Genomic DNA, 12592 nt, shown 5'->3' with positions numbered 1-12592 from the left:
AAAGTTAGACCTCGTTAAACCATTCAACTTTTTTTGTCGTCACTTTTTCCTATTTCCAACTGAAAAAGAGATATGGCCTGTCCCAGTTACGAATTGCAAATAGAAAGCTTATCGTTCGATCGAGGTTCCCATTAATAAATCATTCAACGGATAATAAAGACGTACCTCAGAACAATTATCATTAATCTCTAACGGTGTATCTATGATGTAAAATCCTCTTAAATACCTCTATCGTAACTGAACTATTTTATTATTATATAGTGATATTTCGTGCTTAAAATATTCCTAAACTAGAAGGTAAAGTGTTTTATTCCTTCATGAATAGAAATTACACGCGATATATTTAGGCTACCTCGTAAAGGGTTCACGTATACTCGAGATTCTCATTTAACCTCTTAATGTCAGAATCTATTTACTCTAATCGCGGGTCATTTCGTATACATGATAATACATGGCGTAATATAAGTATGAAAGTACAAGAAAGTACGAGAACCATAAAAATGTAAAAATTAATTTACTGCAAGAATAAATTTGTTAAATCAAACTTAAAAATAAATCCAAAGAAAAGCAAGTAGATAGAAGCAAGCGAAAGCTTGGGAAAATTCCAACTAACCTATATGTATATTGTTATACAACACTCACGAAACCGGTGTTTGAACTGATGTCCATATTGGCACGAACTTTCCCACAAAAATATCACGTTAAATTTCAAAAATGATGTTCCAATATCATCCTCGAAATAAATGCAAAGCTAGCTAAATAAACGTGACCAATAGAGAATCTAGAAGCCTGCCTGTATGCAAAATCCAACATCAGTCGCACCATCTGCACCATCACACGCGGCTGTAAACACCCTCGAAGCATCGCGTCATCGACTCGCTTTCGAACGGAGACAACAACGCGCTACGTATTTCGTCATTCGGTCGCGTCAAAGTCGACGATCCATCTGGGGCGAAAAGCGTTCACAAAAACCGGCACAACGTTTCAACGTCGACGATCGACCGACGAATGAACGAGTCATCGCGAACCACCGGCCAAATCGAACGAACCGATTAAAAGACACGCGCGTGGTCCGAATTGTTCGATGGAATCACGAGCAGAACTAACACGTTGTGTCGTTAGACCGACGATCGGAAACTGAATGCGTCGCGGTCTCGGCTGGGACTCGAATGTGACCGAGAGGATTGTTGGGAAACCACCCCTCGAGCCATAGGAGAGGGGGGGGTAGGGACAAGGGGAAGTAAATAAGGCCTGGGTGGGGGAAAGGAGACGACAGGAGGGTGCTGGCGAATTCACACCGGGGATGCTCGGAGCTTCTGCGCACTATTGCCCCAGTAACACACCCCCGTAAACCAGCCGTGGAAAATTCGAACAACGTGCGAGCTGGAACAAATTCTCTGTTTTCGTCGGGCACTCGTGAGAATCAGAGACAGGAAGTGGCCGTTTCTGCGGTATGGAAACGGTCAGTTAGAATATTCGGAACGCTAGATTCTGCGCTGGTTTGGTCGAACCCGAGGTATTTGGTGCGTTGATAAGCTTGTTTCAAGGAAAACGAACAAAGTACGACGAATATATTAGAAAATACTTAAATATTCTTTGACGTTAGTACGATACTGTTCAGAAAGATAGATATTTCTATCAAATTTTCCTATTCCTATGTAAAATTTCCTGTGGAAATCTTTGTTATTCTCTATTAAAAATATCGATTAAGTGATGAAATTTGGTACCTAAGTTGCGTTTGAAATAACATACAGAAACTTAGAAAATTAAAGGATAGAAACTTCGGTACCATTAAATTAGAAAAATCTTCTATTACAACGTTAATATTAAACCTTATATCGCAAGGAGATCGATCATAGAGTAATCATCGAGTTAATGCGTTATCACGGTTAATAACTACCCCGTGAACCCCAAATTCCAGCGACTTATACTTTTCAACCCTCTAGGGTGCCACGTGAAACACAATACGTGGCATAATTGCGATTCGCCAAGCCACTAATTGGTCACGAAAGCATGGGGTTCGGTTGACAGGAAACCCACTATTTAGATTTATCCGGAAGAACGATTTAATTGTGGCCTAAAAAATATACTCTTGGAAACCCCTCTATTCTGACCATTACCACCCCCTCCTTGTTCGACGACTTCGACGAAGGGAGGAAAGTTGACCCTCGCATTATACTATCTGATTTCGAGACCTTCGAGATCGTCTGTTGCGATTCATTCCTCCCGATAATTGAGTCCCCTATCTTGATTGTTTCACGGCAATCAATTGCTTTGTTCGGATGAAAGAGTCTCGTTTGTTCGCTTGTTCAGGAAACTTATCGTTTTTTTCTTCCTGTTTTTTTTTTATAATATCACGAACGAATAAAGTTTGCTAAGATTATTCGAGACACAGATAAATTTCGCGGAATTTCTGATCGATGCTGCGACTATTGTACATATAATAAAACTTTTAACGCGCTCCTAAAATTGTCTTGTTCGTTTTAATGCAATCTTTGCATGCGTAAATATCTTTCTAACTAAAATTGGCGCACTTTTCTAATACCACCAAACAGATGCACAAAAATTTCCTGACTAACGTTTCCATTCGAATACTTGTCATGACATTTCTGCACAATCGACATGATGACATTTTGAACAATCGATTTCAAATTGTTCAATCGGACTATTCCTAATGAATAAAGCTTGTTACTCGATTAACAAGCTCGATAAGCCAATATTCATAGAAATAGAAAATTCATATTTGAAACAGAATGAAAGTTCAGTGAACCAATATTTATCCTAAATTTAACAGAACAAACCAACGCACAGAAAAGAGATCAAATGAAATAAAATTACCAATACTACCATAAGATGCGTATTACAAAATATCGACAACACGTGTACACGCATGCGATTTTTACTCACCGGTCGAAACTCATGTTGCACTCGTTTGTCTCGATTTCCATTTGGATTACAGAGTTTCTTCTGTTTCTCGCTGGATTTTCGTACGAAACGGCACAAAGCAGTTCAAAAAACTTCAGAAATTTCCTTTCTCACCGTTTTGCTCCTTCTTTGCGACGATTGTATCGGTGTGTATGTGTAAGAGCGCGTGTTTGACACTAGTTTCAATTTCGCAATAAAGAGAACGGAGAGAGAGAGAGAGAGAGAGAGAGAGAGAGAGAGAGAGAGAGAGAGAGAGAGAGAGAAAGGCACAGGAGAGGACGGACGAGGTTTTCGTCGAAATTTCGTTAAAAATCCAAGGGAGAATAGGGGAGGAGAATGTCGGGATAGGGATAAAGTTTCAATGACCCTTAAACTCGAATTAAGGCAACTGGTTCGCGCACAACGGGCACGAAGCCAATTCGTAAAAGTAAGCTCGAAAGGTGAAACGAAATTTTTCGATCGAAACTCTGCGAACGGTGAGTTCGATCGGTTAAAAAGATCACAGTTTCAGTAAGGCTCTGACCAGTCGAGATAGTCATCTGTACGAGTCACGAGAGCAGCGTGGACGGCCTTTTCCACAAAAAGAAAGAAGAAAAGAACAAGGTGAAATGAAAGCGTTAGCTTATTGTCACCAGGTCGAATTTGGACGGCACTTTAAGGCACGGGAGATGTTTTCCTGTCGCGACAGCCCTACGATTACCGATTAAAAACAATACCGACGCAAGTTATTTTCGAAATAAACGTTGAGTAAACGCAAACTTCCTCGAACGAAGTTACATTCCTCTGTGTTTGAAAACGAGGAAACGATTCTTTCGAAATTTATGATTTCCAAGATTCGGAAAAATAAGAAGATAAACATTTGAAAGAAATTCTATTTCTCTGAGATAAAAATATAATACGTACTATACGCAGTTGAAGTAACCGAAGTCACGATGTAACAGAATTATCAAACGTAAAAAGAGTTCGCAAGAAATAACAAATTTGTTACCTCGAAAAATGTGAAGTACCCAGACAGAGGGAAATCTCGAAAGAAGCCTCCAAATTTCCGAACCAAAGACACTGAATCGACACCCAAGTTGCGAACGGTGAAAGAAAATTTTAAAAATACTCGAAAGCAAAAGAACTTATCTTAAATCGTAACAAAATCAAAAATCAATTCGTCTCCGAAGAAAATTGGAAAACTAACGACGAAAACAAACGAAACGACGCGTCGACGGATGATTTTAACAAAGTCAACGGAGGCCTTCAACCGAGGATAAACAAATTCCCGTAACGAAAGAAGGAAAGAAAGGATGAGAAACGAACAAATATAGAAGAGCAAAGGAAAACGAATAGAGGAAACAAGGAGATAATAAGAGAAACGAATTTGAAATTGAAACTGAAGAGACCGAGAGAGAACTTTGGTACTCGTGATGTTGAGGGGTAATGCAAGGACGAGGACTAGGACGAGAACAAGGATGTTACCCCGACGGCTGTCGCCAAAGAAGTGATAGGTCTGCGGCCTTGCGCGCGGTACCCAAACCAAAGACACCACCAGAGAGGATGCACATGCGCCGATAGAACGACGTTGACTCAACACGGCGATTGGTCGACACCGATGGTGGTAGTTTTCCTTCTACCCCCACTGAGTTTGAGTCGCAGCCAGCGATCCAGCCACCCCTCTTGGGCATCGTCGCGCACGCATACATACGCGCCAGAAAGAACAACGCTTCTGTTAAAATTTCAGTTAACAATATCTAGCTATCTTTCGCCATGATCTTCCTCGTACTTTTTTTTTAAATTCGAAGGACGAGCTAGTATGAAAATTTGTCTCGATTTTTGGCGATCTAAACGAAGTTATCGAGTAACATTTTTTTAAAAATGTATCAAAGAATCATCTTGCAGTACCATTTTCTTCGTCTTTTTGTCTCGACTAAGGGACGATGGAAGTTTTCCTTGGGCTTCGATAATTAAAGAAAGTTTCAGCTCCCCCTCTTTTGATACAACGAATAATATAAATTTTGGGAGAACGATACAAGCTTGATCATGATGATTGTTTCGATATGAAAAATAAATGTGACTAACCGAAAGCTATTTCATTAATGAAAACTCCGTGAACTGTTTCTGTATGTAAACCCTGTAAGTAAAATCCAAAAAGAATCTAATATTCCGGAAAGGGGGAGAAACAGCGTGCAATCTTTCGCTTTGGATAGGGCCAATTCGTTCGATTAATCTCTTGTCAAAGGAAGACGAGCTTTGAGATTCCCAGATCAGTCGAAAATTTTCATAACGATTTTGGTAATTTTCTTGGGGCCGAATTTAAACAAGCAAGCGCACAAAAGATTGAACGAGGATCGAGCTATAGCAGATGAGGGGGTGCAAAGGGATGGTAATGCGAGTTCGCAGGAGGGAGGTCAGCCATCGAGGGGCAGGAGAGTGTCACTCGGGAGCACGACGTGTAAGAGAATGGTCACCATCCCGGGGGGTGAATTGAGATGTACAGGCAATTTATGCAGCGGCACTTTCGTTCGAACGTCAGCTAGCTGACCATGAATGCTTGCAAAACAGTACGGGGATGATAACACCTCGCATCCTTCGCAAGCATGGATACGATCTTCCTTTCGTCAACAATCGATATTTTGCTCCTTTCTTTCCTTAATTCCGCGACTGAAGTAAGCGATAGATTAATAAATTAAATTATTAAATTAAATTATCATTTCTCTTTGTCAACGTATCGTCAGTGAGATATTTCGTGTTTTATATCTCAAAAGTATACGATAACAGCAAAATCGATTGTAACTTTATTTCAATAATTTAAAGAGGAAATTGTCGAAATGCTGTTGTTCCACGAATGTTCTGTTATGCATTAAGTGGTTGAGGCGAAATTCAACGAGATGTCATGGTACAAGGGATGATTCACCCTTCTAGGTCCAAAAATGGATTAGTTCCAGAGAAGTAGAGAAGATCGAAGCGTGAAGCAGTATAATATTCTGCGCGAATGCAGTAAAGGCTGTTTTATTTCTTTCTCGCGATACACGACTCGATCATCTCGGAGTTACTACAAACTACGAGTCTTCCATCCAAATAATATTTATAAAACCTAAGCAAAAGCTCGGGCTATTACCGGACCTAAAATTAAGTAAAAACCTGAATATCCTTCGAACGACAGCGTCACAGATTCAAAGAGAACGAGGGGAAACTACCAGGTTTCGCTATCGAAACACGTTTAAGGGAGCCGCAAGGTGGTCCGAAACAATTGTGAAACACGACGAGGGTGGATACGATTTACTCTGTTAAACGTAGGAGCAAGGGGATAAGAGGAAGGAAGGTAGGAAAAAGGTAGAGCGGGAACACGTGGGGTGGTTTTCTTCAGGGACAAAGCTAAGAATCTCGCTGAGAGTATCCCTTTTTCACGGTTTTTCTTCACTCCTTCCGCGTCTCTCTTATTTTCTCGATTGGACTGTCCCTCTCTCGGAGCCATCAAGCCTTATCGTGGTAGCGTCAATCACTCTCTTCGTATACGGTCGAACTTATCGTTCGATTAATCGCACTGACAATGCGCCTGTCGATCCAACTTACCGCCCGCCCTAAATCCATATGGCCCCGACTTCTGATGCAAAATTTTGTTCCCGAAAGTGCCGCTTTGTCCAAGTCGATACACCATGGTCGAGCTTAGAGATACCGTTAATCGGGCAACGTGACGCGGTGGCCGCACACGCGTCAACCTTTTTAAATGTACGTTTTCATTAAACACGCTCGGTATTGTTGGTCTTCGATATATATGGAATATAACATTTATACACATTCTGAAACATTTCACGCTATTTTTCGAGCAACTGGGCGATATATATTTGTAACTACTATGATTTATACACTTTCTTAGAAGTAGAAGATAGAACTTGCGATATTGTTTAAAGAGATTTTAAATTGAAAGATAATCCACCGTAGTTATACAAGCGACTATAGTATGAAACAATGTAAAAATGTAATGTTCCCTGCAGTTAACAAAGGTCAATGAGAATTTAACGAGGAGATAAAAAGAAAAAAGGGGGAAGAGAAGGAAAGTAAAAAGGGAAGAGGGACGCAGGAGCTCGAGGTTACGTAAACTCGCCATCCCAACTTCCAGCCGGTCGTCAGCAAAACCGGAAGTGCTGTATGGATCAGACTTGGCGCGCTGGTTGTTTGTTAGTAGACGACTTTGTACAACAGTTTGTATCGTCGGCGCCAAAATGTCTGGACCATTACCATTGGCTGCTTGTTTAACCTCAGCGAGATACGCGTGTTCTGAACGGTGTCCTCGTGCATCATGATAAATCAATGTGTCCAATCGCGTCCTTCCTAACAGCCAAATTAGCAGTCTCAAAAGCTCAAATTTTTGAAATTTCTGCGCTACGCTGGCTTTCTAGCGAATGCGGTTATTCTGTTTCTAGTAAATATCGTTTAAATAGCTTACTTAGGCAGATAAAAAAATATAAAACGTGGAAACGATAATTGGATGTCTGACATCTGCTCGATATTAAGAATTTTAACTATTCGTAGGCGATCTGTGTCGCTGGTCACGGTCAACTCGTATCGGTAATCGTTCTAAACTCCATAAACATCGGATACAAATAATACAAATTATTGCTAATTTGATACAATTACTGCTGTCATAAAAATTCATCTCCGACAAGATACTGATACGATATATTTTCCGATGTATCTTTCGGGTAATAAACTATGCAATTTATGATCAAAGTCCTAAAACGACTCCAACAGCGATACGAAATAGTAAACAAATTCAACGCACGCTAAACGCCGTTCGCGTGCAAAACGCGACAGATGCGTAGATAGGTCAACCACCACGAAACAGAGAATATAGATACTTTAACGAGATACGAGCGAAATCAGTCGGCAAAGATCTTCGACTTTTGGCGCCGTTCGCAACGGTTCGTTTAGCGCTCTATACTTGATTTATGAAAGATATTATATGGAAAATTTGATTGTATCGACGTATTGCGTCATAGCACTAAATTCACTTTTCACGGACGTTGTTCGTACAAATTTCCAAATAATTCTAAGAACAAGAGACGCCAACTTTCGCTTCTAACCCTTCGAGCCGAAAATTTCAACCTTCCCTCAAGAATTTAATTTCGCGAAACTCGTCCATGCTCTACCTGAACTTCATCCTCATCTCCACGCCCCGTATCCACTACGATCCACCAGCTGAATTTTTGTCCGTTCAAAAAAGTTTCAAGCTTACGAAACATCTTAATAAACTTAATATTACCGAAAGAATTTACCGATTCAGATCCGTGTCGTATACACAGCAAAACCACGGAATCAACCTCCAACCGATTCGCTGAAAAAGGTGCGTGTGACCCGAAGAACCCTCGTTCATCATGCCGGATGCCTATTCAAATTTTATGGGCCATATTTGTCGCAATTAAGTATCGCGTTTTCGGGCTTATGGGCCAGAAGTATTCCATATTGGTTGCAGGAAGGATCGTTCGGCCGGTTGTCTCGCGGAATAGAGATAAATTCGTGGACTTGACGCGAGGGCAAGGTCCGCAGGGGTGAGTTTATGGGATACCGCGGGGGTAGTAGACACTTTCACGATTCGTCTGACTCATAGTCGACCGAGAGGGACGAAGAAAGTCGGAGAAGAGGCCGCAGAAGCGTGTAAAGCTTTACGAGGATCTCGACGAGAAAGCGAACCGGCCACCGAGCAAACGTGATTTGCAAATCGGAACTGACTGCTCGAATCGTTGGTACTTACAGTTTAAAATCGTTTCTCTCTTACGTCGCGGAATACTTCGTTCCTCCTGTGTGCGTGTGTATCTACGACTCTTGCAGCTTCTTTCTCAGGCACTTCTGAAAACTAATCAAAGTAAAGCAATTACTTTTTATCTCCTTATATAATCGTACTTTGTTGCGATTTAGTATCCGATCGATTAAAATATTTCGTTTGAAATAAAACAAAGCAGAAGGAAAAGTAGAAAGTTGGACAAAACGCCATCGTGGAACGCAAAGTCACAGGTATGAATATCTAAATCTAAATCCTGTCGCTCTTACTTCGAGTAATCGATCTATCGTGTGATTCGTCGGATTTGAAATTCAAAGCCGGCGCGCGGCGTGAGACGCGCGAAAAACGCGGCCACAATTTGAATAACAGATACAGAAGCACTGAATTATTCTTGGCCAGAACAAAGGGAAGAAACGGCCGGAAAGAAATCATATCGATAACTCCGTCGTGCAACGCATCGAGCGAGTATTAACTTGTTCGAGAGGAAAGGTGGAAGGTGGAGAGGCGAAGGGAAGGAGAAAATTTTCTTCCAGAGGTAAAACAGGTGCAACCGGGACTGTTCCGACACGTTACAGAGAAGAAGAACGAAAGAAGCAAAAAGTATCGTTGACCGAGAGAGTTTACGGATCGGCTGAAATGTCAGAGGACCAGGAGAACTTTATTTTCGCGAGACAACAAGCAAGACGGCGCCAACGAGATTTTCGTAAAATTCAGCATCCCCGAGAACAAACATCGAACTCGAAGACGACAATTAACGGACGAAGCTTGTGCAAAGACAAGATGACGAGAGAAAAAGTAGATATATTCTATAAAACGAAAAGAGAATCGTCGAACGTTTGGAAGATTTTACGAGTTAGCTATTAACCCTTTGCTACGGATTTCCCTATCTTTGTCATTACCACAGACGCACAGTCTTTCAACTTACTCGATAATTTTATTTATAAAATCACCGTTACGATACATAAAGATTGATTTGACACGATTATTAATCATCGGGATAACCGTAGAAAAAGAAATAAACAAAAAGCGATATGAAAGAAGCACAGATGAACGAAAAGAGAGGACGGTTCAGGAGAGAGAAAAAAAAGCCAAGAGAAGAGATGCAAAGGGAATGGAGAACGCTAGAACGAGGAAGAGTAGGGAAGATAGGAGTTGGAGAGAATCGAGGGAGGTGGGTGCTGGCGGCGTTATGGCGGGCGCCGGGGGTGGCGCCGCGACGCTTTGGCGCCTCCAACGCCGAGACGCTCCGGTGATGTTGGCTCCATATACCTACACATTTCAACCCCCGATGTCGCACCCTCCCACGATATTCACGTACACGTAACTACGTGGCCGCAATGACAGTTCGGGATTCTATTTCTCGCATGTACAGGTGCATTTTTCTACCCATCCCTTGGCCCTTCTTTCACCCTTTCACCCCTTCTCTCTTTGTCTTTTTTTTCTCTTCCTACCTTTACTGCCCTGTAGCGTACGTTCGCGAGCGTCGAGAGACTCGTCGTAAGGTCCGAGAGAAACACCGAGGACAGAGATGGAATAAATTCTGGATTTTATAACCCGGAAGGCCAGCTTCGGCGTCAAGGTCCTCGATGGACCGCGGGGTGTGGCAGCTGTGCAAAGTTCTTGCACGATCAGTTTCCGGATAGCCTGCTTTCACGCGGTAATCTGGTATTTATCGGGTTAGCGCGTGTACAATATTTCTCCGAAATTTGAATTTTGGCAAGGCAATGCCACCCATCGAATTAATTTTACAAGAACATCGGAAAAACTACGTTTTCGTAATCGATAAAGACGCTTTCTCTCTCATCGGAATATATCCACTAACAAATAAATATATTCGATAACGAAAATGATATATTATTCGATGTAATCGATTATATGCCTTATTAATATAATTCTCGACCTTTATCTTCACCCGATGACATCGATCGCAATGAAAAAGATTTTGGACGAAGACACGACGATCCCTAGCTCCGTGAACCGTGTCATTTCTCAGCCTCGATTGCTTACAATACCGGTTATTTGCAATAATTTACTCGAGGCCACTTATTCGCCGATAAACTTCACTTTCGATAGTGTTTATCGCCAGTAGCGCTGCAATTTCCACGTGTAACGAGGAAGTCTGTCGAAAAGCGGAGGCAACAATGCGCGGTCGATGGAATGATCGAGCCGAACAATATGTAATAAAGGGCCTCTTGGGCCGTCGTAAAAAAGGACGCGAGAGATAACTAATAAAGCCACGGTTCATAACGGGTAATCTTATAACGGGCTTGTTGCACACGTAGCTACGTTACGAGAGAGAATCTAGCCGGCTGTAAATCCGATCAATCGGCACGCGCCTCGTACCATCGACCCTCTCTCGTCACCCTCTCGTCATCCCATCCCCGAATGTCTTGCGCATTTCCGCAAAATTTTGCGATTAATGGCTTGCCTGCCTTTCACAACCGATCAATAGACGATCTCTCGATAGACTGCTATTTCGTTGTCGATTCTGGTCTCTGATCTATGGTCGCGGCCGGTTAAAATTCATCTAGGATTCTAATCCATGCGATTTTCGAACGTTCCACGGCTCTCACAGAAGGTACGAGCGAATTTGTGGAAAACCAAGGCTGTCTCGTGGTGAGCTGGATGAGTAGGCAATAGACAATCAAACGTTGAATCGATACAGTCCGATATAGTTATTTCGATGCTTCTTACGTTGTCGATTTCTACAACATGACTTGATTTTAATTTTTTGGCGGAAATTTCTAAGTAGATTTTGCCATTTTCTCTTCCGATAACGATTCCAAACGATCCGATTCTTTGCTACGCTATGCTTTATACAGTTCCTATTAACTAACGAGATATGTACCGCTAAAGAAAGAACATTTTTCGAGCGCTTTCGCGAAAAAGGAGCAAAACGGAACAGTTTCGAAAAGATCGTCGACGCTAAAAGCCAGTTACTGCTACGCAGGATCGGAACATTAGCTGAAATGTTCCACCCTGATCTACGGAGTACGGTAAAATCGTCTAATAAGTTGAGTAAACATCGAATCATTGTTATTTTTATGTGCAGCACACGGACCTCCATTGAATCGATGACAACGGAGTGAAAGGTACTTTGAGCTGAATGTACGGATAATCCATTAGACGCGTTGTAACCTAAAACTGCGCAAACAAGGGTGATCTTGGATTAAATGTGACGCCCGGATGGATCGTGGGGATGAACATACCGCTAGGAAAATGAAAATAAGCGAAACAGGTGAGCGACGATGACAATGAACAAATATCACAAACTAGTAATTTCGATAATCAACAAGGCTATTTGCAAAATTTTCTTTCGTATCACGCAAGCGTGCGTCAAGTACTGTGTATAATAATTACGTGACAACTGAAAATAAAAACTATACTTTTATTCTTAAAGGGATGACATGGAGGAAGAAGAATATGGCTTGAATATTGCACGAGTTTTACAATTAGTTATTATCTCGAGCCAATTTGCGTAAATATCGTTATCTCTTTGCAATCTCTATATCTCAATATCCCAATCATTTTTCATTTTTATTTTACATATATATACATATATACTTCTATGGTAAAAGAAGCAAACAGAGTTCTATAGTTACAGAGGGTGAATATCGAATAAGCGAAAGTATATCTTTACATTTTAGATACCGATTAGACGTAAAATCCGTCTAAGAATGTAAATGAGACGCTTACATTTTTCTTTGAATTGATTTACATGCGCCGCAAATGCGTTTCTCGGTACAATCGAAAAAGCAATTAGCCGAGACACTTTATTTCGCGTTCTATTTAATTCCTATAGCTGCTGGCTTAACGAGATCTGCACGTATACGCATTAATTAAAACGTCAAATCTTCCTGCATCGCTTCGATGAATATCTCCGTGTATAATATAACAAGTTAG

General features: G+C 41.4%; 1 protein-coding gene across 8 annotated transcripts in view; it reads right to left on the bottom strand.

Annotated features, from left to right (window-relative positions):
* Positions 1–12592, bottom strand: part of LOC126922793 (talin-1) — a 48002-nt gene that overhangs the window by 26908 nt on the left and 8502 nt on the right. For 5 of the 8 annotated variants that reach the window (XM_050735654.1, XM_050735653.1, XM_050735658.1 and 2 more), the window contains exon 2: positions 8663–8764. The exons of 1 other annotated variant lie outside the window; for it this stretch is intronic. The gene's annotated coding sequence lies outside the window, so the exon portion shown is untranslated. Of the gene's footprint in view, positions 1–613; positions 1167–2907; positions 4541–8662; positions 8765–12592 lie in introns of those variants that run through there. 2 more of the 8 variants (XM_050735656.1, XM_050735657.1) reach the window with 2 other exon arrangements.

This window comes from Bombus affinis, chromosome 12 (assembly GCF_024516045.1).
Source record: "Bombus affinis isolate iyBomAffi1 chromosome 12, iyBomAffi1.2, whole genome shotgun sequence".
NCBI classification, from domain to species: domain Eukaryota; kingdom Metazoa; phylum Arthropoda; class Insecta; order Hymenoptera; family Apidae; genus Bombus; species Bombus affinis.
The sequence above is the reverse complement of the archived record's forward strand: the minus strand, read 5'-3'. Positions and strand labels throughout refer to the sequence as shown.